The 26484-nt window shown below is 43.0% G+C and overlaps 1 long non-coding RNA gene across 1 annotated transcript in view; it reads left to right on the top strand.

Moving 5' to 3' along the window:
• Positions 1 to 26484, top strand: part of LOC145525159 (uncharacterized) — a 480549-nt gene that overhangs the window by 84762 nt on the left and 369303 nt on the right. Inside the window, exon 4 of the long non-coding RNA XR_014068063.1 lies at positions 7541 to 7703. This is a non-coding gene — a long non-coding RNA (uncharacterized LOC145525159). The remainder of the gene's footprint in view (positions 1 to 7540; positions 7704 to 26484) is intronic.

The following is a 26484-nucleotide window of genomic DNA, read 5'->3' as shown; positions in this document are numbered from 1 at the left end:
ACCCCATGGACTGTTGCCCTCCAGGCTCCTCTGTCGATGGGATTCTCCAGGTGAGAATACTGGAGTGGGTTACCATACCCTCCTCCAGGAGATTTTCCTGACCCAGGGATCAAACTTGTGTTTCTTTTGTCCCCTGCATTGGCAGGCAGGTCCTTTACCACTAGTGCCACCACACTTGAATATAATCACTGAAGACATTTGAGAAGGAAAATGGCATGATGTTCATATAACATAGTTGTTTGTATGATTGTTCCTAACAGTCCAGTGACAGGTAATATTAATAGAAGTAGTCTAGAGATGGTAATAATAATTGCTAATTTTTTGTGCCTCTTCCTGTGTTTGGTGCTGATTATTTTTATTATCCTCAGGGCAATCATTTAGGTGCTATAATTATTGCCATTTTACAGATAAGAAAACTGAGACCTGGAGAAAAGTAACTCACCCAGGGTCAAACCAGCAGTAACTGATAATGAATAGCTGAATGGGTTAAATATATTTCTGATTGAAATTGGGAAACTCTGCCTTCCTTGTCCCACAAAGGTTTAGCTACATCTTCTTTATTTCCAGTTAGAACCAAAGGATTCGTTCCCTTCTTTCTGTAGCAGTGGGGGGCAAGAAAGTCATCTTTTATGAGGCTGATGGCAGCTGTTCTTCCCTCCACCCAGCTGTCTTTTCCTGAAATAGGATAGGGCAAGAATTTGAGGTTTTCACAGATACCAGGAAAATAGCCCTGGGACTGGAGATCTGAGTTTGAATCCCAGCCATCACTCTCTGTCTGGGTAACCATAGCAACCAACATAACCGTTCAGCTTCAGTTCTTCACTTGTAAAGGAAAACATACCCTCTCCACTCTTGGTTTAGAGGATCCTGATGAAAATTGGTGCATTCTTTGCATGCATGGAAACACTGCCTATTGTGCCCATATATAGATCTGGCAGTATATATTCCTTTGTGATAGGTACCATGCTCATATAATAACATAGTTATTTCATCATTTAATATTTGGCTCCTGAGCTCAGTTGGTGAATAGCTGATGAGGAGACTTGCAATGCACACTTCCAGTCCCTTTGCTTCCCCTGTCTTTGATTTCAGCCATTACCTGCTGTCCCATTCTATGCAAGGTCTGATCATATTTCACACAGGTTGCAATGCACAAGGCTTCACCCCAGGCCCGCTCTATGGACATCTCGTTTCTAGCCCTAGCCTTTTCTTCAGAAGTCAAATTATGGGACACAACAAAGAACTAGCTCATCATCAACTCATCATCATGGAACATGGCAGGAATCGAATGCCAAGTCTGGGTGGATCTTTGATCACTGGAGGATGCAGGCATCAGATAAAGCCTCCTTCTTCATCCTTGAAGACAGGCTGGCCTGAGCCCCATATCATGTGTCATCTCATGGTGGTCCACTCAGTGGTGACACCTTCTTGTATTGGCTCATTGTTTCATCCCTCCATCCCTTACCTGCACCCTGGGACTGCCCTGGGCCATCAAAATGCCAACACATACATCTTTGTTGCAGCCTGTTTTCTGGGGAACCGGGCTTAAATAGTGTCAAATTTAGTATTTGAAACTCTGGTTGTTTCCCTAACTACTCATGCTTGTATCCCCCTACCAGAGGATGTAGCACAATGTCTGAGACATAATAGGTGCACAGTACATTCTTAGGAATGCAAGAATGGATTAATGAGATGCCTGTGTCTTAAGAACATAGTATAATATGGATTGGATCTATGGTCCTGGGTAGCAAAGTATAGTGGTTACTATTGGAGACTTTGGAACTGATCAGCAAGATTCAGACCTCAGCTCTGCCATATATTAGCTGTGTTACCTCACCTGAGTTAAGTGGTCTCTCTGTACCAAGTTTCCTTGCTTGCAAAAGGGATAAAATTGTGTCATATGTAGAAGGACTTCCTCTATGTAAAGTACTTGGCACATAGTCATAAATCAATCAATGAAATTATGATTCATAGTAATAGTAGTAGTACAAATATTAAATCAGAAAGAATATATTAAAAAGATGTAGGACTGGATGCAAAAGTCACGCAGATGTATGTCACTGAACATGGCCCCTGTCCCCCCTTTCATTTTCTTTTTGCAAGGATAATAATTCCTAATCTGCCCACATCTTGTGTGATGATTTTGAGAGCACTTTACAAAGCAGAAAAAGATGATGCATGGCTCTAACTGATGAACATATATCTAAGGAAAAGGCAAAGGCCCTACATCAAATAATGGAAGATAAATGTGTACTTCTATGTTTCAATTATGGGCTTCTCAGGTGGCACTAGTGGTAAAGAACTTGCTTGCCAGTGCAGGAGACCTAAAAGACACGCATTCGATCCCTGGGTCAGGAAGATCCTCTGGAGGAGGAAATGGCAACTCCAATATTCTTGCCTGGAGAATCCCACAGACAGAGGAGCCTGGCAGGCTAAGTCCATAGGGCTGTGAAGAATCAGACAGGACTGAAGCAACTTAGCATGCACATTACAAAACATAACCAGTTCTAGAAGTGGAAGGGACACTTTTTTCCCCTCTGTGATATCAGTGGTGAATGGGACTGTCCAGAAAGCATGTCGGATGACTGAAGAAAGTCCTCCACTTTGAGAAGATGGAAATTCATCCGTCGTTTCCGAAAGGTGATCTCCCAAGCTGACCACAGTGTGATCGCCCGCTGAGATGTAAATCCCCCAGCCATATGATGGGAAACCAGGTTCCTGGAGTCCTGCAAGGTGGAACTGGGGCCATATTTCACATGGGGCTTAAGCCCATTATTGCTGATGAAAACAGGATTTTTAAAGGATGTGCTTCTTTCACCCTTCAACCTCGTTCAGTGGACCTTTAGCCAGGAGCTCGAGTGTTGTGTGCAGCCAAAGAATTCCTGGTATTTCCCATGATGTCACTGGGCTGAAACATAGGAGGGCCTTCTTTTTACCTCATCTGCAGAGTAGAGGTAATTGTGTTCTTTCCTTGATGACATATTATCAGCTTAGTACATGCAAAACATGCCCTTGCACCAGGATATTGCATTGTAATGCAGTGTATTTTTTTTTTTTTTGTATTGTATGCCTTGTATTTTCCATCTTTATTCCAACCCCCGCTTTTGTTTCCTTCTCCCACTAAAGGTTTCTAAAGGCATTCACTTTCATATGTCTAAAATAAATCTTTAAACCAACAAGGTCCTACTGTAAAGCACAGGGAACTCTGCTCAATATTATGTGGCAGCCTGGGTGGGAAGGAAGTTTGGGGGAGAATTGTGTTAGTTTCTCAGTCGTGTCCGACTCTTTGAGACCCCCATGGACTGTAGCCCACCAGGCTCCCCTGTCCACGGGGTTTCCTAGGCAAGAATACTGGAGTGGGGTTGCCATTTCCTTCTCCAGGGGATCTTCCTGACCCAGGGATTGAATCCAGGTCTCGTGCATTGCAAGTGAATTCTTTACCATCTGAGCCACCAGGGAAGCCCCTCAGGGGAGAATGGATACATGTATGTATATGGCTGAGTCCTTTTGCTGTCCACTTGAAGTTATCACAACATTGTTAATTGGCTATATTCCAATATAGAGCAAAAACTTTAAAATACGTCCTTAAATATTTTTCCATTAAAAGCATATCGTGAGTTTTTTCACCCACTTATTTTACATAAAATCAGTAGCTACCAATTTGTTACCTTGTTTACTTAACATCCTATTTTTAAAACTCCCCTTGTTGCTATATGAATATATTAAAATGTATTCAAACATTTTATATGTTTATTTGTTTCTAACTAACGCAAAATGTGTACTCCCCACATTTTCAGTATCATTCCCCTAGAGCTGGACACCTAGGTTATTTTCAGTTCCTCTGCACGACAACCTGAGCTGTAAAGGTCTGTGTATGATTTTTCCTGGAGGTAGATTCTTGGATCCAAAGGTACACCTTACTTAAATCAAGATGGATTCTATTCAAGTCATGTTGGAATTAAAGATGCCAAAGCCACTTGGTGGTCAACTTTGCCGAAGCCCCTTGTTTTCTCCAAGGTATATATTTCCCTGCATTTGTATAAAGAGGGGATTTGGATGAGAAAATCTCTGAGGGCATTTAGATTCCACTACTAACTTGCAAGCCAGCTGTGTTTATCAAACAAATGGAAGAAAAGTTGGACAAAATATGGTAGTCCATCATCCAAATATTTGGAAGTAGCCAGATGTTTAGCATCTTGCAGACACCACCTAGAGGCTTTTTTCATGTTCTTAGGTGGCTAGCTCAGGGGTGTTTGTGTTCTTTTAGGTTCCCAAGAATTCTCTTCTGCTCAGAAGTCTAACGTTGACTCAGGTTTGCAGAGATCCTCCAGTCCCTTAGGAATCTGAGCTTCAACTCTGTTCAACTTAGAGTTTGCATCTCTATCTATCTATCTATTATCTATCATTTATCTATCTATCCATCCATCTATCTATCATCCTATTTATTTGTTTATTTAAGGGAGGGGATTCAATATTTATACGGGTTTCCTAGGTGAAGCAGTTGGTAAAGAATCTGCCTGCCAGTGTAGGAGATGCAAGAGACTCAAGTTCAATTCCTAAGTCAGGAAGATCCCCTGGAGTAGGAAATGGCAACCCACTTCAGTATTCTTGCCTGGAAAATTCCATTGACAGAGCAGCCTGGCAGGCTACAGTCCATGGGGTCGTAAAGAGTTGGACACGACTGAGCGCGCACACACACACACACACACACATTCAATATTTATGAGATTAATGAGAACATTGACTTTAAGATCAAATAACATGGTTCAGACAGATATGGGTTCAAATAACTAGCTATTTGCCCTTGGGCCAGAAACCACTTCTTGACACCTCAATTTCCTTATCTACATATTACAAAAATGAAGATGGTAATGCTTACTTCAGGGCTTCTCTGGTGGCTCAGTGGTAAAGAATCCACCTGCAGAGCAGAAGATGCATGTTCTATCCCTGGGTCAGGAAGATCCCCTGGAGGAGGGCATGTAAACCCACTCCAGTATTCTTGCCTGGAGAATCCCATGGACAGAGGAGCCTGGTGGGCTGGAGTCTATAGAGTCACTAAGAGCCAGAAAGAACTGAAGCGACTTAGCACGCACACATGCACACAATATGCTCACTTAAGTGGTTTATGGTGAAGATCAAATGAGACCATGGTAGTAAGAACTTAGCTCAGGACCTGGCAGAGTAAACTTGTAGTTTACCAAGAAAAGAGAAGGTGTGCCACAAATATTTTGATATTCTTCCCATGGGGAAATGAGGTCTTAGACCCTCCCTATGGAATCTGGGTGGACTTGTGACTTCTTTGACCAATAGAATGTGGCAGAAGTGACCCTATGTGACTTCTGGGGCTAGGAGGCAATGCCCCTTGCACATTCTTCACTGGAAGACTAGCCACAGGGAAAGATGTCTAACTAACTACGTTGGGGCCGCCATGCTGGATCCGTCGCTGATAGGCACTTGGATAACAGTCGTGTCTGAACCCAGCCTTCCCATCCCTACCAAGATACCAGCCACACAGAAGCAGATTCTCTAGTCCCAGTTATTCCAGTCTTCCCAGCTGACTCTAGACAATGAAGCGGAGACCAGTCATCTCCCCTGCACCCCGTCCAGAGTCTTAACTCACAGAATACATGAACATAATAAGATGACTGTTATTTTATGCCATTATGTCTGAGGTAGATTGTTAAGTTGTGATAATAATTAGAATACCCTGAACTGTTAGTATTATTATACTCCTTCGGGGCAACACTGCAATGTTATGTCTTCTAAGAAGACATATTATTTTTCAAGCTTTGTTGAAGTATAACTGACTAATGAAATGGTAAGATGTTTAAAGTGGGAAAGGTGATGACTTGATACATATATACATTGTAAAAGAATCCCTGCTCCATTGATTGGACACATCTACTACCTCACATACGATATTTCCCAGTTTCTTTCTTCCTCTTTTTTGGTGAGAATATCTAAGCTCTGCTCTCTTAGCAAATTCAATTATTTAATACAGTGCGATCAGCTATTGTCACCATTTCATATATTAGATCTTCAGAGCTTATGTATCTTATAACGGAAAGTTTGTACCTATTTACCAGCATCTCCCTATTTCCCCCACCACTCAGCCCCCGACGACCATTTTTCTACTCTTTGTTTCTACTTTGACTTTTTTTTTTTTAACGATTCCGCATATGAAATATGATGCAAAGCCCCAGGTGGCCCAGCAGTAAAGGATCCACCTGCCAATATATACATATATATACTGTTGTTGTTGTTTAGTCGCAAAGACATGTCCGACCCTTTTACGACCTCGTGGATTATAGCCCACCAGGCTCCTCTGTCCATGGATTTCCCAGGCAGGAATACTGAAATGGGTTGCCATTTCCTTCTCTAGGGAATCTTTCCAACACAGGGATCAAACCCATGTCTCCTGCATTGGCGGGCGGATCCTTCACTACTGGACCACCTGGGACTTTGCATGTGTGTGTATGTGTGTGTGCATGTGTCACTTTTTCTTGATCCCCTGACAACAGTGCTGTGAAGCAGATGCTATTTTATTTATATTTTAGAGATGAAGGGACGGAAGCTTAAATAACTTCCCCCAAAGGCATGTAGCTAACAAATTGTTAAACTCTCTTTCTGAATCACATAATGAATGATCCTGAAATGATTACTCTAGACATTTTTAAAAAATTCTTTAAAGGATATATTTTTTTTTTAATGTGGACCATTTTTAAAGTCCCTATTGCATTTATTACAAAATTGCTTCTGTTTTATATTTTGGAATTTTGGCCATGAGGCATATGGAATCTTAGCTCTCCAACCAGGGAGCAAATCCTGCACCCCTGCATTGGAAGGCCAGGTTTTCACCACTGGACCACAGAGAACTTCCTGGAAATTTTAATTATAGAGATGACACTCATCTCTGGTTCTTGTGAGGACCTTGACTACGACACTTGCTCAGACAATTTTCATCCTCTACACCCCACTTTCCTACTTCCCATTTGAAAACCAGTCATGTTTTGCCAGAGAAACAATCTGATATCCATTCTTCCAGAGTGAAGCTTTTTGGAGAAATCAGAGAAAGGGACCTATAAGCTTTCATCACTGGCTGGAAAACTTTTTTGTAAAGAGATAACACATTTTCTAAAGTGATGTTGTTTAGTGGCTGAGTCATGTCTGACTCTTGAGACCCCATGGACTGTAGCCCACAAGGCTCCTCTGTCCATGGGATTTTCCAGACAAGAATACTGGAGTGGGCTGCCCTTTCCTTCTCCAGCATCTAAAGTGATGCAAGCACCCCAAAACTGAAGGGGCACCCCCTCACATCTGAAGACCCCAGATGCTTTGGTCCGAGCAGGCCAGGAAGCAGATGGAAGACCCTTAAGGCCTTGTCCCTGGCCCCGCCCCCCACCCTCAATCCATAACTTAAGTGACTGTAACCATAAAGCCACTAATAAAAACATCTCCACCGGTTCTATTTACCCAGCTGTGTATCTCAGCATCGGCCGCTGACATTTTTAATACTCTCTCACGTCTCTGTCTTCCACAGGATTCATTTGAAGCAGCCCACAGGGAAGGGTGTCGCTGAGGAAACAAAACCCAGACCCCCCAGGCCTCTGAGCGAGGGGTGGGAGCTTGCTGGGAAAACACTTCCCCCCGAGAAGCACAAAGGACCCCAGAAGTAGAGGAAGCTGGCCTGAGGCCAACCGGAGGTATGGGAGCTGCTGAGCCCGAAGAGGGAGGTCTGGAGATGGGGCACTTACCCTCCCAGGGCGAAGGCAAACAGTGCCCCACGCTTGGGCTATGAGAGGGCGTTGCCTGTGAACTCCCATGGCAGCAAGGACTGGGGGGGCCTTCTGATTTTTTTAAAGCCTTTTTATGAATTGTAGGATATCTGTAGAAAAAAAAAAAAAATCCACAACATTGAAACAAAGAGCTCAATGAAATCAAAAGGTAAACTCCCATCCAACCACCCATGCCCAAGCCAAGAAATAGAATATTTCCAGGTCCCTAAGCTGTCTCCCTTCTGTGCCCTTCCAATCATCATCATTTACCCCTTCTCCCAAAGTGACCCCTATCTTTTAAAAAATATTTATTTGTTTATTTGGTTATTCTGGGTCTTAGTTGTGGCCCCTGAACTCTTAGTTGCGGCAAGTGGGATCTAGTTCCCTGACCAGGGATCGAGCCTGGCCCCCTTGCCTTGGGAGTGCAGAGTCTTAGCAGTCATGGACCACCAGGGCAAGTCCTGTGACTCCTATCTTTACTTTTAACACCAAAGATGAGTTAGCCTGTTTTTGGACTTTATATAAATGAAACTGTTCTCTTGTATGGGCTTCCCAGGTGGCTCAGTGGTAAAGAATCCACCTGCCAATGCTGGAGGTGTGGGTTTGGTCTCTGGGTTGGGAAGATCCCCTGGAGAAGGAAATGGCAATGCACTCCAGTATTCTTGCCTGGGAAATCCCATGGACAGAGGAGCCTGGTGTGCTATAGTCCATGGGGTTGCTATAGAGTCGGACGTGACTTAGCAACTAAACAACAACAACAAATTCTCCTGTAGTTGGTTTCTTTTACTTGAGTTTGCCTGTGAGCTTCTTTTCTGCTGGCTGTGAAGCTGTTTGTTTATTGCTGAATTGTAGGACTATATCATGACTGATTAGTTGATTCCACTGTTGATGGGCATTTGAGTTTGGGGTTGCTGTGACTAGTGTCACTAGGAATATTCTTCTCCCTGTCTCTTGGTACATTTATATCTGTTAGGTATATACCTAAGAATGGAGTTGCTAGAAACTATAAAATTCCTAGAAGAAAACATAGGGGGAAAGCTTCTTCATGTTGGTCTTTGCAATGCTTTCTTGGATATAACACCAAGAGCACAGGCCAGATAAAGGGAAAAATAGACAAGTGGGATTACATCAAATTAAAAACCTTCTCAGATAGCAAAGGAAACCAACAAACAAACAAAATCAAAGGCAGCCTACATAATGGAAGAAAATATTTGCATATCATTTATCTGATAAAGGGTTAATAGCCAGAATATATAAGAAACTCCTACAATGCAATAACGATAAAACAAATAATTTTTTTAACTGGACAAAGGGAGTGAAGGGATAGTTCTCCAAAGAAGACATATAAATGGCCGGTAGGCACATGAAAAGACGCTCAGCATCACCAATCATTAGGGAAATGCAAATCAAAATTACAAAGAGATAACATCTGATACCTAGGATGGCTATTATCAAACAAAAAGAAGATGATGATGATAACAAGTGTTATTGAGGATGTGGAGAAAAGGGAACCCTTGAACATTGTTAGCAGGAATGTAAATTGGTGCACTCACTATGGAAAACAGTACAGAGGTTCCTCAAAAATTTAATAATACAGTTACCATATGAACAAGCAGTCTCACTTCTGGGAATATAACCAAAGACATTGAAATCAGGATCTCCAAGAGATACCTACATTTCAATGTTCGTTACAGCCTCATTCACAATAGACAAGATGTGGAAGCAACTTAAATGTCCATTGATGGATGAAGCGATAAAGAAATGGTGGTACTAACACACAGTGGAACATTATTAAGCATTTGAAAAATGGAAATACTACCATTTGTGACAACATGAATGATCCTTGTGGACGTTATGCTAAATGAAAAAGCCAGACACAGAAGCACAAATACTACATTACTCATATCAGCAATCTAAAATAGTCAAATTTATGGAAGCAGGGAGTTAGGATGGTGGTCACCCATGGCTGGGTGGAGAGGTCAATAGGGTAGTGTTGATCAAGGGGTACAAAGTTTCTATTTTGCAAGTTGAGTAAGTCCTAGAGGTCTATATATTACAGTATATGTAGTTTAAAATACTGTATTGTATATCTTAAAAATTTGCCAGAATGTTAGTCCATATGTTAATATTCTTACCACAAAAAATACATGAATAAAAAAGTGGGGGGAAAAAAGGAGAAAAGATATAAGATTTACAGTTAAAAATCAATGTTGTGACAATGAAAACAATTTTAATAATCATCCCTTTTAAGTTTCTATTTCCAAAGTTTTAATTTAAAATAAAATCAAATAAAACCCATGCTTGAATTATCTTGCATGAATATCCTATTATATGAGATAACTTAGTTAAAACAAATCATCTTTATTAAGCATATCAGTTCAGTTCAGTTCAGTTGTGTCTGACTCTTTGCAACCCCATGACTGCAGCACACCAGGCCTCCCTGTCCATCACCAACTCCCAGAGTTTACTCAAACTCATGTCCATTGAGTCGGTGATGCCATCCAACAATCTCATCCTATGTCATCCCCTTCTCCTCCCGCCTTCAGTCTTTCCCAAAATGAGTCAGGGTCTTTTCAAATGAGTCAGCTGTTCACATCAGGTGGCCGAAGTATCGGAGTTTCAGCTTCAGCATCAGTCCTTCCAATGAATATTCAGGACTGATTTCCTTTAGGATGGACGATTGGATCTCCTTGCTGTCCAGCTCCTTGCCTCCATCTTTTTTTCCCCATTGGAGTATAATTGCTTTACAAGGTTGTGTTAATTTTTGCTATACTGCATTGTGAATGAGCCATAAGTATACATATACCCCATCCCTTTTGAGCCTCCCTCCCCCCGAACCCCCTTCCCACCCATCTAGGTTGTCACAGAGTCCTTCTAAGTCATCCCAGAGTACTGAGCAGAGGTCCCTGTGTTACACAGCAGCTTCCCACTAGCTCTCTATTTTACACAGGGTAGTGTATATATGTCAGTACTTCTCTCTCAATTCATCCCACCCTCTCCTTCCCCTGCTCTGTCCACAAGTCCATTCTGTATGTCTGCATCTCTATTTCTGTCCTACAAGTAGGGTCATCAGTACCATTTTTCTAGATTTCACATATACGCATTAATATACGATATCTGTTTTCCCCTCTCTGGCTTACTTCACTCTATGTGACATACTCTAGGTTCGTCCACATCACTACACCTGATCCAGTTTGGTTCTTTTTTATCTTGCCTCATTCTTGTAGTTTATTCCCACTGTGATATGGAACCTGAGAGAATCTTTACCCTCAGAAGGGAGCCATGCCCCAGGTGGTACCTCTCCTTCTTAAAATGTATCCCTGTCCTGCATCTTAGGTTTGTAGTCTTGACCTTACTTTGTACCACACAACCTCACTTGGTGCTCCAAATGCACTTAAGGGGATTCAACCTTCCTCAGCTTCATGAGAGTTTTCTGAAAGCCTCTTTTCATGAAATTCCTACTTTCACATCTCAACTCAGTTCCTCTGCAAAACCTGATAGAACTGTGACTTGGGGCTAGGAGCTGTCTCCTCCTGCATTGATAATATGAAGACAAAGAGGTGCAGGTGTGTTCAGATAAGACAGGTGGAGGGTTGGATTTGGTCTGTGGGCTGTAGTGTGCTGACCTCTGGTCTAGAAAATCATCTTTATCACTTCCCTGTCACTGGGGACTTCCCAGATGGCGCTAGTGGTAAGGAACCTGCCTGCCAATGCAGGAGACGCAAGAGACATGGGTACGATCCCTGGGTCAGGAAGATTCCCTGGAGGAGGAAACGGTAACCCACACCTGTATTCTTGCCTGGAGAATCCATGGACAGAGGAGCCTGACAAGCTACGATCCATAGGATCGCAAAAAGTCGGACACAACTGATGAGACTTAGCAGGCACAGCACTTCACTCAGTAAACGTTGATTAAATAAATGAATGAATTCCCATTTCAAAACAAACCTCTGGAGGGTAGTCTTATTTACTTCTGCAGTTCCAGTTCTTAGCATATAGTGAGAACTCAGTACATTTTGTAATAAATACTTGAGTAAATTATGAGAGTATGTGTGTGTTAATGAATGAGTATAGAAATGAGTGAATGAATGAATGAAGGAAGGAATAAATGTTCTGCAGTCTTGGCCATTGAATGTATTCCTCATACTAGCATCCACTTGTATTCTAATGAGATGTACTTTGTTCCAGTTACCATTGCTGAATAACAAAGCGTCCCAGAAGTTAGTGGCATAAATCAACTGTTTTATTTATTTTTAAACTTTTTTATTTTATATTGGAGTATGCTTGATTATGGGATGGAAGATGTTGTCATGGTCATCTTTGGAAAGTATAGATAATCAACCACACAACTTGAACAAGGGAAGTTGTTCCCTTGTTCCTATGAGGGACTTTGTTGCTTTGGAGAAAGATATTTCTCAGCATCTCTGAGATCAAAGTCTTAAGACCACTTACTGGAGAACCTGTCTGCTCCTCTGTTCTGTCCAGCATGAGATGATCTCACCTAGATTTATGAGTAGATATAAGATGTAGTAGGTAGAATAATGACTGCCAAATAAGCCCACATCCTAGTTCAGTGATACACATTACCATGTTACCTTATATGGCAAAAGGGCCTTCACAGATAGGACTGTCTTGAGATGGGGAGACTGGCACAGAGGGAGTTGGAGAAGGAGACGGAATGACAGTAGAGGATTTGAAGATCTCCCTCTTTAACAACTACACGGTTGGCTTTGAAGACAGAGGATAGAGTCATAAGCTAAGGAATGCTGGTGGCCTCAAGAAGCTGAAAAAGGCAAAATGATGGATTCTCTCCCAGGTCCTTCAGAAGGGGCGTGGCTCTTTTTCTTTTTCGGGCTGTGTTCCACAGCATGTGGGATCTTAGTTCCCCAGCCAGGAATTGAATCTGCAGCCCCTGCAGCAGAAGCACCGTGTCTTAACAATTGGACCAACAGGGAAGTTCCACATACCTCTTCTGACGTCTTGATTTTTAGCCCAGTGAAACCCATTTTCAGACTTGTAACTTCCAGATTGATAAGACAATGAAATCGTGTTGTTTTAAGTTAATGAGTTTGTGGTAATTTGTTACAGCTGCCACAGGAGAACTAATACATAAAAGGACAAACTTTGGCTTTACGCCTGGCTTTGCCTCTTTCTGCAATGGTTGATGCCTTCAGAACTCTATGGACTAGACTGGGTGCAACCTAGTCACTCGCTCTGGGGCAGTGAGAACCTAAACATTGGCTACAGCAGATTTTAAAACTTTTCCCAATACTTTTGACATTTCGGAGATAATATTTCTAATGAGAAAGTTAGATGTGTAAGGGACCTCAACGTTTTCTCCCAATGTTTCCTCATTGAACCGCTCCAGAATCTTGCGATTCAGTGTGGTCCCCAGACCGACAGACGCAGTGTCATGTCAGTAAACCAGCACATAACATGCAGAATCGCAGAGCCCACCTAAAGAGTCAGAATCTGCGTTCAAACAAGAGCCTCAGGAGGTTAGAGACCCTGCAGAGTCAGAATCTGCATTCAAACAAGATCTTCAGGTTTATGCCTGAAGAAGGAAATGGCAACTCACTCCTTGCCTGGGAAATCCCATGAACAGAGGAGCCTGGCAGGCTACAGTCCATGGGGTCACAAAGAGTCAGACACCTCAGCGACTTAACAACCACAACGGGAGATTTATGCGTGTGTGTAAGTTTGAGTTGCATAGTTTAGAGGTTTTAGTGCATTGATCCATCTCTCTAGGAGTCCTCAGAGAAAGCGTCAGAATAGTTGTTTCCTTTTTAAAAATATAAAATAGAGATGGCCCTGATTGTGAGCAAATCCTGTGCAAAAGCAGAACCAATGTCCCCAGCTACTGGTGCTGGGGGTTGGATCAGGGTGCACATGGGGTTTCTCACTGTCACTTGATGCTGTTTCTAGGCTGAGGGAAAACAGACACCTGTGTGTTTTCTCCAGGAAATACATACAAAAAGAAGTTCGTGATGTTCTCGGAAAGGGGCCAGAGGTTTCACCCAGCTGAGGAGCAAAGGACAGACGAACAAAAGAGTGCTCATGTTTCCTTCAAAATGGTCATAATTTAATTTCTATCCAGTGTCGCCTGGGTACATTGCACTCTCAGAAGCTGTTGATTTTTTTTTTTTTTTAAGTCATGCAATGGGGCTGTTTCAGTTTACATCTTCCCTAAGTAAAGCCATACAAATGTCATGTTTCTGAGTCTGCATGTCGCCAGGAACACTCATATGGAGTGTGGTAGGGATGTGGTTGTGTAAGAGAATGAGGCAGCCGACTGTGGGCGAGAGAAAGGAACAGACCCAAGACTTTTCAGCCTGAGACACATGGTTCGTGATCTTGGTGAGTTTCTGCTTTGATTCCAGATCCAGTGATTCTCCATTTCAGGAACGAATTCAGGCTGAAAACTACCCAAGAGGAGATGGGAAATGTTAGGGAACTGAAAAGGAGGTCTTGAGCACGAAAATAGACCAACATCAAGAGAAAAAATCATAATTCTTTTGTCTGGGGAGGAAAATTGCTTTTGCCTTCCATTTTCATGGGCTTCCCTGGTGGCTCAGCTGGTAAAGAATCTGCCTGCAATGCAGGAGACCTGGGTTCCATCCCTGGGTTGGGAAGATCCTCTGGAGAAGAGAATGGCTGCCCACTCCAGTATTCTGGCCTGGGGAATTCCATGGACTGCATAGCCCATGCGGTCACAAAGAGTCTGTCACGACTGAGTGGCTTTCACTTTCACTTCCATTTGCATATTTCCTTAGGTGACATTGGTAAGTGACTTAGGTAAGTGAGAGATTTGGGTACTCAGAACCCAGATCCAAATAAAGCATTTTCTTTAAAGATGGGTGGGAGTTGGATGGTAGGATTTTTCACATTGGGTTTTCTAAAGTCAAGTTATGACCCTTTTGTGTTGGTTGCTCAGTTGTGTTGGACTGTTTGCGACCCCATGGACTGTAGCCTGCCAGGCTCCTCTGTCCATGGGATTTCCCAGGCAAGAATGCTGGAATGGGTTGCCATTTTCTTCTCCAGGGGATCATCTCAACCCAGGGGTGGGACCCACATCTCTTGTGTTGGCAGGCAGATTCTTTACCACTGAACCACCTAGGAAGCCCTGCATACAGTATAAGAAATTTTCACTTATAAGAAATTTCCAGAATAGATAAATCCTTAGAGACAGAAAATGGAAATGGGAAGTGACTGCTGGATGGTTTGGGCTTTCTTTACCGTCTGAGCCACCAGGGAAGCCCATAAACCTGTTGACGACTGTTATTTTTCATGGTTTGTAATTATTCAGAGCAATGGGAGAAGGAAGGTTTGACTTTGAGTTATTTTAAAAATGTATTCTTTTAGACAATATCCTGATAAGCATCAGTATAGGGGTAGATCTAACTTATTACACAACCAACCAAAACCAATTTACCACAAAGCCTGGTATGTAAATATACAAATTCTTCTTAAGATGCTATAATTATAAATAAGTTGAAAAATACAGAGGGATGGCAGGCAGAGAATCTCAGGAGTTCTCTCTGGCATGCGATGGGCTGACGGTTTTATACACATAGTCTCCCATAATCATCAACATTCTTACAATGTGTGGTGCTATTTTATTACGATTTTACTGATGAATTGAACTGAAATGAACTGAAGGTCATTCCCTCATGTTTGCAAAGATGAGGAAGCAAGAAATTGGGATTTGAAGTCAAATCTATGACTTGGGCTTTCTGATTTCTATTGAATTCTGTCATCAAATTCCCACCACAAACACAAACCGTTGGTTTAGTATTGTTGATCAGTTTTACAGCTGAAGAAACTGAGGATCTGTGTTGGTGTCACTCAGTTTTTAAATAGCAGAGTTGGACTTCATACTGAGAAATATCACACTGATCTCAGTGTTTGAACTTGCAGTGGATCAAAGTTACCCAAGGGAGGGAATCTCTTTGTAGACATGGGACAGTTCCATAGTTTGACTCTGACGATGGTTACTCAACTGCATACCTGTGCTAATATTTCATGAAACTCTACACACAACACACACACACACATACAGATGCCCCCACACAGGAGTATACACACTGGTGAAATCTGAATAAGGTCTGTACCTGAATTAATAAGTACCACAGTCAAGCAGTCAATTTTCTGGTCTTGACAATATACTTTGGTCACGTCAGATGTTATCCCTGGGGGAAGCTGGGTAACCTGTCAAGGAACCCTCTGTACTATTTTGCAACTTCTTGTGAGTCTTGTTATTTTAAAACATTATCTTCAAATTCTTTAATGGTTTCCCCCCATGGAGAGATGGAATTCCTGTTTCCTTTCACTGATTCCGTGAAGGCTCTGTAACTGGCTATAGATCGAATACAGTGGGCTAGAGGACTTCCTTGGTGGTCCAGTGGTTAAGATTCCACGCTTCCAATGCAGGGGTGCAGGTTTGATCCCTGGTCAGGAAACTAAGATGCCACCTGTCACGTGGCCTATATATATATGTGTATGTGTGTATATATATATATATATACACACACATATATATATGGAGAGGTCCTATGCCAGATTTTAGGCTCAAGTCTCAAGAATTTGGATGCCTCCCTCTCTGAATCTTGTGATACTATTTCTGGACGTTCTGAGCCACTATGCCTGACATCAGACTTCCCTGAGACTGCCATGCCAAGAGGCCACAACCAGGCATTCAGTCAACAATTCCAGATGAACGTAGCTTTCCATTCATCCCTGCTAAATCACCAGTCACAGATAAGAGACTTAGACTGTCCAGACCAGCCCATTCTCCAGCTGATTAACACCGAGTTACATCCATTGACACCACACAGGGCAAAAAAAACCACCTAGCTGAGCCCCGCTCAAATCCTTGACCCACGAAATCATGAGATGTAACAAGATGGTGTTATTTGATGCCTCTTAATTGTGGGTAGTTTGCTATATAGCAAAAGATAAGAAAATAGACTTTTCATTATCTCATAAAGAGAGGCAAGGGGCTAGATACACAGAATTAGATGATGTAACACAGTAGGCATTTCCTGTCCTTCTTTTGGCCTCAATAAGACTGACTTTACCTTGAACATCACTTCCTCCAGGAAGCCTTCCTGGTTGCTATAAATAGATTGAATTAGCTGCCTCCTCCCTTTCTCCCCCTTGGTTAGCAGTCATCAAAAGTATCTTGAACTATGCTTCATTCTTCTCTTTCTCTCCTACCACACAGCAAACTCCATGAGGTCAAGGACTAATTTTGTCTAACACATCACTATTCCACTCTGCCTACTACAAAACCTATACTAGGTGATTATTGATTTTTCGAAATTTAGTTTTAATTGGAGGATAATTGCTTTACAATGTTGTGTTGGTTTCTGCTATACTACATTGTGAATCAGCTTTGTGAAGTGTCAGTTGTTCAGTCATGTCCTACTCTTTGTGACTCCAGGGACTGTACCCCACCAGGCTCCTCTGTCCATGGAATTCTTCAGGCAAGAATACTGGAGTGGGTTGCCATTTCCTTCTCCAGGGGATCTTCCTGACTCAGGGATCAAAACCCAGTCTCCCGCGCTGCAGGCAGATTCTTCATCATCTGAGTTACTAGGGAAGTCCCATGTATATACACAACTATATGTACACATATACCCACTCCTTCTTAAACCTCCCTCCCACCCACCCCCGTTCCAGCCCTCTAGGTCATCGCAGAGCACCGAGCTAAGCTCCCTGTGCTATACAGCAGCTCCCCACTAGCTGTCTATTTTTGTTCACAGTAGTGTGTGTATATCAGTACTACTCTCTCAATACATCCCACCGTCTCCTTCCCCCGCTGCATCCACAAGTCCGTTCTCTACATCTGCATCTCTATTACTGCCGTGTCAATAGGTTCATCAGTACCATTTTTCTAGATTCCACCTATATGTGTTGATATCTGATATTTAGTTTTCTGTTTTTGACTTAGAAGTAAAGACACGGGTCCTCTCCAAAATATCCTGCTCAGCTCTGCTCTCAGGTAGCTCCTTCTCTCCACAGCACTGGGGGATGGTGGTGGTAGGGGGTGGTGAGAAGGATCCAGGTATGCCTCAAGTACGTGTCAAACAGATCCTAAGTCCACAAATCCATCTGCTGGGCAACAGCTCAGAAGCGGCAGGAGCCAGGAGAGCAGAGAGGCCAGGCGCTTGCCCGCCAATCCCCCACCAAGCTGGCGTCACCCTGGTTTGCTTACTTTCCTGCTCAGCCACTTTGGCCCGAGGAGGGCCGTTTCCACGGGCTCCTGCCTAGTTGGCCATCAGCAGGGGAGCTCCCCAGTCCCTCCTGTGTTTGCCTTTGTGGCTCCCTCATTTAGCCTCTCGGGGAGGTGATCTGGCACCTCCTGGGCTGCCCTTGAAAATTCCAATCACAACAAATATTTACTGAGAATTACCCTCCAGCAAGGCTCTGCCCCAGACAAAGCGTCAACCTCCGGGAGCTTAATATCAGGTTGACCAAAAGTTTGTCCAGGTTTTTCTGTAACATGGAAAAACTCACATGAACTTTTTGGCCAACCCAATATTTCAGGGGATTTTTAAATTTTTGTGATTACATATTTATTTATTTTTGGCCGTGCTGGTTCTCCACTGCTGCACGCAGGCTTTCTCTATTTGCAGCCAACAGGGGCTGCTCTCTAGCTGCCATGTGCTGGCTTCTTTCGTTGCAGAACACAGGCTCTAGGGTGCTCAGACTTCAGTAGCTGCAGCATATGGACTCAGTAGTTTTCAGCTCCTGGGCTCTAGAACACAGGCTCAGTAGGTGTGGCGCCCGGGCTTAGGTGCTCCGTGGCGTGTGGGACCTTCCCGGACCAGGGATCCAACTTGTGTCTCCTGCATTAGCAGGCAGATTCTTTAGCACTGAGTCACCGGGGAAGCCCTTCAGTGGTGTTTTTATCTGGTGGAAGGTGAGAGATGACAGCAAGAAAACTGAACCACTAGCTTGTTCCTGAGCAGGTACAGGGGGTGACCTGGTGTCAGCACTCATGGGCTTGCAAAAGCCAACTGACAAGTGTTCAGGAGCTTTGTGAGCTAGTTGTTAAACTCTGGGTGGCTTGAGAGTGGCCGCAGTGGAAGTATACACATCACATCAGCACACACTAGAATCCAGCTCCCTCACACCAGAGTGCCAGCAACACTACAGGGAGATTCACTTCCTCTTTGTGAGCCTGCTTTCCTATCTGAAAAATGGGTTATAAATCCTTACCTGGAAACACTGCCCAAATCCTGAGACAGTATGGTGCTTGGCACATAGCAGGGGACTCAGGAATGACTAGCTCCCTCTCCAACCCACTCTCTTCTTCCTGAACTAGCATGGAAAGTTCACTGTGGGTTCAATTTTCGTTTAGCTTTATAGATTGACGAGTGAACACCAAACTGAGTAGGGGAGAACAAGCATTTTAGGATGGAATGTGGGACACTTGCTCAGGGTAAACAATGTTACTTTGGAGAGTCCCTAAAGTTTTTCAGGATCTCTTTTCACCCCAGTATTGATAAGGGGGGTGGGGGCAGGGAGAATAAGATTGGGCACAGATATTGATGAAGCAAGTTAACATGTGAGGATCCGAGTAGCTTTGTAAGTTGCCCAGTTTGGGACAAGGGTACACTCATGGTGTACCCATGGTTCTTCTCTTTGATCACTCATTCAAAAATGCGTTTATTGAGCATCACAACAAGCCAGCTAATCTCTGAGCTAGACTCTGGGTATGCAGCTATGAACAGACATTTTCCCTGCCCTTATGCCCTTTGTCCAGTAGTCATGTATGGTTGTAAGAGTTGGACCATATAGAAACCTGAGAGCCAAAGAATCGATGCTTTTGAACTGTGGTGTTGGAGAAGACTTTTGAGAGTCCCTTGGATTGCAAAATCAAACCAGTCAATCCTAAGGGAAATCAGTCCTGAATATTTGTTGAAAGGACTGATACTTTGGCCATCTGATGCAAAGAACTGATTCATTGGAAAAGACCCTGATGCTGGGAAAGATTGAAGGCAGGAGGAGAAGGGGGCAATAGAGCATGAGATGGTTGGATGGCATGACCAACTTGAGGGACATGAGTTTGAGCAAGCTCCGGGAGTTGGTGATGGACAGGGAAGCCTGGTGTGCTGCAGTCCATGGGGTCTCAAAGACTCAGACATGACTGAGCGACTGAACTGAACTATGGAACTGAATGAATTAATAGTGAAGACAATCATGGAGAAAGCCATCAAAAGTTCCTAAATGTGGGACTTCCCTGGTGGTCCATTGGTTAAAATCCATCTTGCAACGCAGGATACTCAGATTCAATCCCTGGCCGGGAAACTAAGATCCCACATGCTGCAGAGCAATTAAGCCCGCATGCCACACCAGAGAGCTTAAGTGCAATAACTACTGAGTCCGAGTATTGCAACTAGAGTCTGTGTGCCACAAAGAAAGATTCTGAATGACACAATGAAGATGTCGTGTGCTGCAAATAAGACCTGACACAGCCAAATAAATAAATGGATAAATATTTTTTTAAGTGCATAAGTGTAATATAAGGGACATGCAAGCCATTGCATAGGCAAGGGAAACAGTTTTCGTTGGAAGCTAAATAAGTGACCTATAAGCAAAGCTTGAGGGAAAATAACCTTTTGTCAGGCTAGATGAGGAATGTGCAGACAGACTCCTGGATGCCTCCTGGTGTTCCTGCCTTGTGTAATCCTCTCTCCTTCGTGTGAGTAGGACCTGAAACTTGCTATGACTAGTAGAACAAGACAAAGGAGATACAGTGTCACTTTCATGATTACTTAGCAGAGGACTGTAACTTCTGTCTTGCAAACAGACTTTCTCTTTTGCCTTCTTGGCCTGCATGAAGATGAAATAACCATGTTGAAAAGGTCCATGTGACAGGGAATTGGCAGCACCATCTAGCCAACAGCCTAAAATGAACTGAGTCCTGGATAAGACTCAAACCCAAGCCCAGTGGGTTTGAAAGTGGGTCCTTCCCTTGTTGAGCTTTCAGATGAGACCTCAGTCCTCAGGCCCAGGCCACAACTTGATTGTAGTCTTGTGAGAGACCCAAAGCAGAGGACTCAGCTAAGCCAGACCCAGACTCTTGATCCATGGAGACTGTGAGTTATTAAATATACTTTTGTTTTAAGCCACTAAGTTTGTGATCATTTGTTATGCAGCATAGCTAACTGATACAAAGCAGGTACCAGAATTTATTCCAGGTACAGAGAACCATATGTGTGAAGAGGAAGAAAGAGAGAGAGTCTCAGCACTAGAGGAAGGATAAGCAGTCTGGAAACTGGAGTGACTATGAGAGCAAAAGGGTGCTGAGACGTGAGGCAGAAAGGTTAGCTAGGTCATGTTCTACAGGCCCACAGGGGCCATGGAACAGTTTCTGGAGTTTATATTGGGAACTTGGCTCAGCTGGTAAAGAATCCGCCTGCAATACAGGAGACCTGGGTTCGATCCTTGGGTTGGGAGGATCCCCTAGAGAAGGGAAAGGTTACTCCCTCCAGTTTTCTGGCCTGGAGAATTCCATGGACTATATAGTCCATGGGGTCACAAAGAGTCAGACATGACTGAGCGACTTTCACTTCACTTTACTTCACGTCATACTGGGAACTCAGGCATCAATGAAAAATTGGTAATTGTGAGCTTGATGAAATTTGTTTTTCAGAATGCATAGGTGAGGAGTCCCCCTGGGTAGCGCAGACCAGGAGTTGATGGTTGATTTATAGGGAAGTGGACACTTTCAAGAAATATTTGGAGGTAAGATGGGTAGGATTTGATGTCAAAGTGGAAACAGGGAGAGAGAGATGTAGAATCATCTATTGAAATGGAAAAAGAGGTTTTGGGTTTGAGGTTTTTGAGGCAGTTAGAATATTTTGGATCTGTCTGGGGAGCTTAAAGGCTGAGGTGGAAATTAGTCTTTTGATCTCAGCTTCTGTCTGGGTTGTCTCGACCTCCCTCGGGCATGAGGGTTTAGAATTTGCCTAGCTGCTGAGCACAATTAACACACTGTGTAAAGATTTCATTAGCATGTGGAGAAGGCCTGGCTGCAGAATAAATCTCCATGTCATTTTGTTGATGCTAATTATTTCATCTGAAAGCACTCAAAAATGTGATTGACTATACCTTGGTCAGAGGAAATGTGTTGATCTCCCTGGGGAGCCAAGGCATAGCTCAAAATGGTATGGATTTATTTTGAATGTCTGAAGTCCCCTCCCATCACACTGTGGGTTTATCAGGGATGATTATTGCAAGAAGTGTGTCGAAGCCACAAAATGATCTAATTCTATTTAATGAGAGCTGTTGTTGTTGTTCAGTCACTAAGTCTTGTCCAACTATTTGCGACCCCATGGACTGCAGCATGCCAGATTCCTCTGTCCTCCACTATTTCCTGGAGTTTGCTCAAATTCATGTCTGTTGAGTCAGTGATGCATCTAACCGTCTCATTCTCTGCCTTCCCCTTCTGCTTTGGCCTTCAATCTTTCCCAGCATCAGGGCCTTTTCCAGTGAGTCAGCTCTTTGCATCTGGTGGCCAAAGTATTCAAGCTTCAGCTTCAGCATCAGTCCTTCCAATGAATATTCAGGGTTGATTTCCTTTAGGATTGACTGGGTTCATCTCCTTGGTATCCAAGGGACTTGTAAGCATCTTCTCCAACACCACAGTTCAAAAGCATCAATTCTTTGGGGCTCATCCTTCTTTATAAACCAATTCTTATATCCATACATGACTACTGGAAAAACCATAGCTTTGACTATATGGACCTTTGTCAGCAAAGTGATGCCTTTGCCTTTTAATATGCTGTCTAGGTTTGTCATAGCTTTCCTTCCAAGGAGCAAGGCATCTTCTCCAACACCACAGTTCAAAAGCATCAATTCTTTGGGGCTCATCCTTCTTTATAAACCAATTCTTATATCCATACATGACTACTGGAAAAACCATAGCTTTGACTATATGGACCTTTGTCAGCAAAGTGATGCCTTTGCCTTTTAATATGCTGTCTAGGTTTGTCATAGCTTTCCTTCCAAGGAGCAAGCTCTTTCAATTTAATAAGCGAGGAGACATTAATTCATTCTTCCTTTATTTGTGTCTTCACACTATTTTTTCTTATGTGCAGTTCATCTGTAAAGGTTTTGATAATTGGCCCATAAAGTTGCTTGACTTTTCTGAGCCTTGATTTTCTCCTGTTTGAAGCTTGGCATTCCACATTCACAATCAAACTGTTGGGGCTCAGATCTTGGTGAAGCCTGGTTGGCTTTTCCTACTAGAATGTAAGCCCCGTGAAGATAAAGGTATGTTTATATGTTTCACTAATGCTTTTGGAGACACTGGGGACACAATAAGTGTTTGCTGAATGAATAAATGACATAATATGCATATAGCAATTGACATCTAGAAAGCCCTCAGCAAGTGGCAGCCATCTCCTCTCTTTTATTCCTCCCTCTTCCTCCGCTGCTCTGTTCCTCTCCTTCTCTCTTTCAGCCTCCTCCTCTATCTTCTTCCTCTTGAGTTTGAGAAAAAGAGAAAACTACTGAGATACCCTCATGACTGGGTGTCTGATTTGCTGTTGGCTTTCCCAGCATATGTATGGTCATATCTGCTTCTTTTTATATTATGAAATCAGAGGATTATCTTTCCTGTAGAGAATTGGTTAAACCTGAGCAGCAGAAATCAGTGCTATGGGACCTGCAGGTCAGTTCTTCCTTGGAAAGGCTGCTTCTATTTTGGGAAGTGGTTGATGAGTATCATACTTGTTCCTTGATTTAGAAGCTATTTGCTTCAGCTCAGGGAAAATGAAGAGTTACCCTAAGAATTGAGAAGGTGAACAGTCTAGACTTTAATTCCCTGCTTCTCTAAATGGAATACTCATCCTTCATTATTCATCCATCCATCCCCCCATTAATCCCCCCATCTTCCCATCTATACATCCGTCCAGTCACTCACTCACTTATTCACTCATGAGCTCATTCATTTTTCTACTCAAAGAAATATCTGTTGCCCATCAGTTATGCACCCCACTTCATGCTAGAAACTGGGGATATCATGATAACCAAGATGAGCATAATTCATGCCCTCAAAGGAGCTTGTAGTCTAGTGCAGGCACTTCACAGGCTATCAGGGAACAGGAAATTCTGCAGAATGGTTCAGATTGGAGAGGATGCTTAGCCTTCATCCTGCAGATGGTGAGTGAAGAAACTCTGGGATAACAGACAATGAGCTAATTGCCTTCTAGAGATAGCATACATAACGTGATACATAATACTCTACTACCTGATTAACAGCTCCTAATATTAAATTCTCTCTATGAAAATAACTGATGGACTTTCTGTCTCCAGCCTGGACCCTGACTGATAGACACAGCTATGCAAAGGGTAAATAACATGTGGCCATGTTTACTTTCTAATATGAAGTGAGTAAAAAAAAAAAAAAAAAGGACGCAAAATTATCAGAACAATATGATTAGAACCTTATTATCTTTTCTTAGCTATATGTCTTTTTCATCAAAAACTGAAACAATACTATACCCCAATGCAAAATTAAAAGTTCAAAAAAAAAAACAACCTGATATAGGATTGGAATATAACCTTAATTAGTTTCAGGTGTACAGAATAATGATTCAATGTACATATATATTGCAAAATGTAAGCTAGTTAAGTCTACAGTTTCAACAAGTAGGCTTCCTAGGTGGCGCTGGTGGTAAAGAAGCTGTCTGCTAATGCAGAAGATGTGAGAGATGGAGGTTCGATCCCTGGGTTGGGAAGATCCCCTGGAAGAGGAAATGGCAACCCACTCCAGTATTCTTCCCTGGAGAATCCCATGGACAGAGATGCCTGGTGGGCTACAGTCGATGGGGTCGCAAAGAGTCGGACCTGACCGTGATTGAGCACACACAGAAGTCCTGCTTGGCTGAATCCTTTCCCCCTGTGGCTCACAAGAAGCCAATGTGTCTGGCTCAAGACACTTGGAAATTTTTCCCAGTGAGTCTGTTTCCCTCCCTCGCCTGTACTCTTGAGAGACGTAGTGGGGTCCTGGTTACCATCCATCCCACCAAGGAGCACGGAGGGGCTTCTTTTGATGTGGGCACAGTCAGGGGAGGAATCGTTTTAGGAGACCAGCCCAGCTGATCTTGGATCCCATCTCTATGGCAACACAGCTACTGTGACTGAAAATCTGATTTTGTTTTGGGCTGTGGTGGCCGCTAATTACAGGCAGTTCCGAGTCCCTTGGCTCTTCCCTAAAAAGGTCTGTGTTTATTTGTTGGCAAGGCTTATCTACTCTTTTCCCCTTTTGAACTCTCTTCCTCCTCCTCTTCTTCCATTTCTCCAGTCAGGGGAAAAAAAAAAAATCTTTGTTGCCTCTGGAGGATGTTTGCTTTCCTGGTTGTTATGGAGATGAAGAGCAGATGACAAAGCAGGCTTGGGAAGGGAAGGATGGGCACAGGGACTTGAGGTAGCCCTTTGCCCAATTTAAGATGGAGTTCAAATATATACCCGGGACTTAGTCATCTCGGATCCAAGAGATTGACACTCAACTTAATTTTATTTCCAATTTTCTCCTCAGGTGCTCCATTAAACACAAAGAAACATGTCTTGTTTCCATTGTTTTTCTTTTAAATTTTTATTGGAGTATAGTTGCTTTATAATGTTGTGTTAGTTTCTGTTGTACAGTGAAGTAAATCAGCTATATGTATGCAAATATCCTCTCTTTTTGGATTTCCTTCCCAATTTAGGGCTTCCTTGGTGTCTCAGACAGTAAAGAATCTACCTGCAATGCAGGAGACGTGGGTTCTGTCCTTGGGTCAGGAAGATCTCCTGGAGAAGGGAATGACAACACGTTCCAGCATTCTTGCCTGGAGAATCCCATGGACATAAAAGCCTGGGGGGCTACAGTCCATGGGGTCATGGAGTCGGACATGACTGAGAGACTAACGCTTTTTTTCACTTTCCCATTTAGGTCATCACAGAGCACTGAGTAGAATTCCCTGTGCCACACAGTAGGTTCTCATTAGTTACCTGTTTATACCCAGTACTGTATATATGCCAATTTCAATCTCCCAATTCATCTCACCCTCTCATGCCCACCTTGATGTCCATACATTTGTTCTCTATGTCTGTGTCTCTATTGCTGCTTTGCAGATAGGTTCATCTGTACCATTTTTCTAGATTCCATTGCTTTGTATCAGCTTGCAAATAGCTTTCTAAAGGCTATTCTGAGCGGAACACCCAATTGACTGGCTTGGCCCCTCGAGTCTTCCTTTTTTTTTTCAGTTCATCCAGTTCACAACCAGTCACTCAGAAACACTAAGAACATCAAAGATCAACCCAGCCCTTGAGAAGCTGGCAACTAGTAGCAGTGGTTAAGACCCAGAACAAAGCACATGGGCTTTGGACCCATCAAACCTGATTCCCAGAACTGGCTCCGCTGCTCACCAGCTCCTTGGCCCGGGGCAATGCACTCAGCCTCTCTGAACTTGTTTGCTCATCTGTATAATGGAGTGCCTGACACCTAGCTCTCTAGACAGGATGAGACAAAATGCGCATAAATCTACCAGCATAGCACCTGACACACATAAGTGCTTATTTAATGAGTGGTTGTTAGGATTAACTTGATGGTAACGAATGAAATAGACATGCAATAGGAAAAAAATGATAATATATGATAAAATGATATATGATAATATATATGATATATACGATATATTACACATCATATATG

The sequence above is a fragment of the Giraffa tippelskirchi genome, chromosome 11 (assembly GCF_054371585.1).
Source record: "Giraffa tippelskirchi isolate mGirTip1 chromosome 11, T2T-mGirTip1v1.2.pri, whole genome shotgun sequence".
Lineage (NCBI taxonomy): Eukaryota > Metazoa > Chordata > Mammalia > Artiodactyla > Giraffidae > Giraffa > Giraffa tippelskirchi.
The sequence above is the reverse complement of the archived record's forward strand: the minus strand, read 5'-3'. Positions and strand labels throughout refer to the sequence as shown.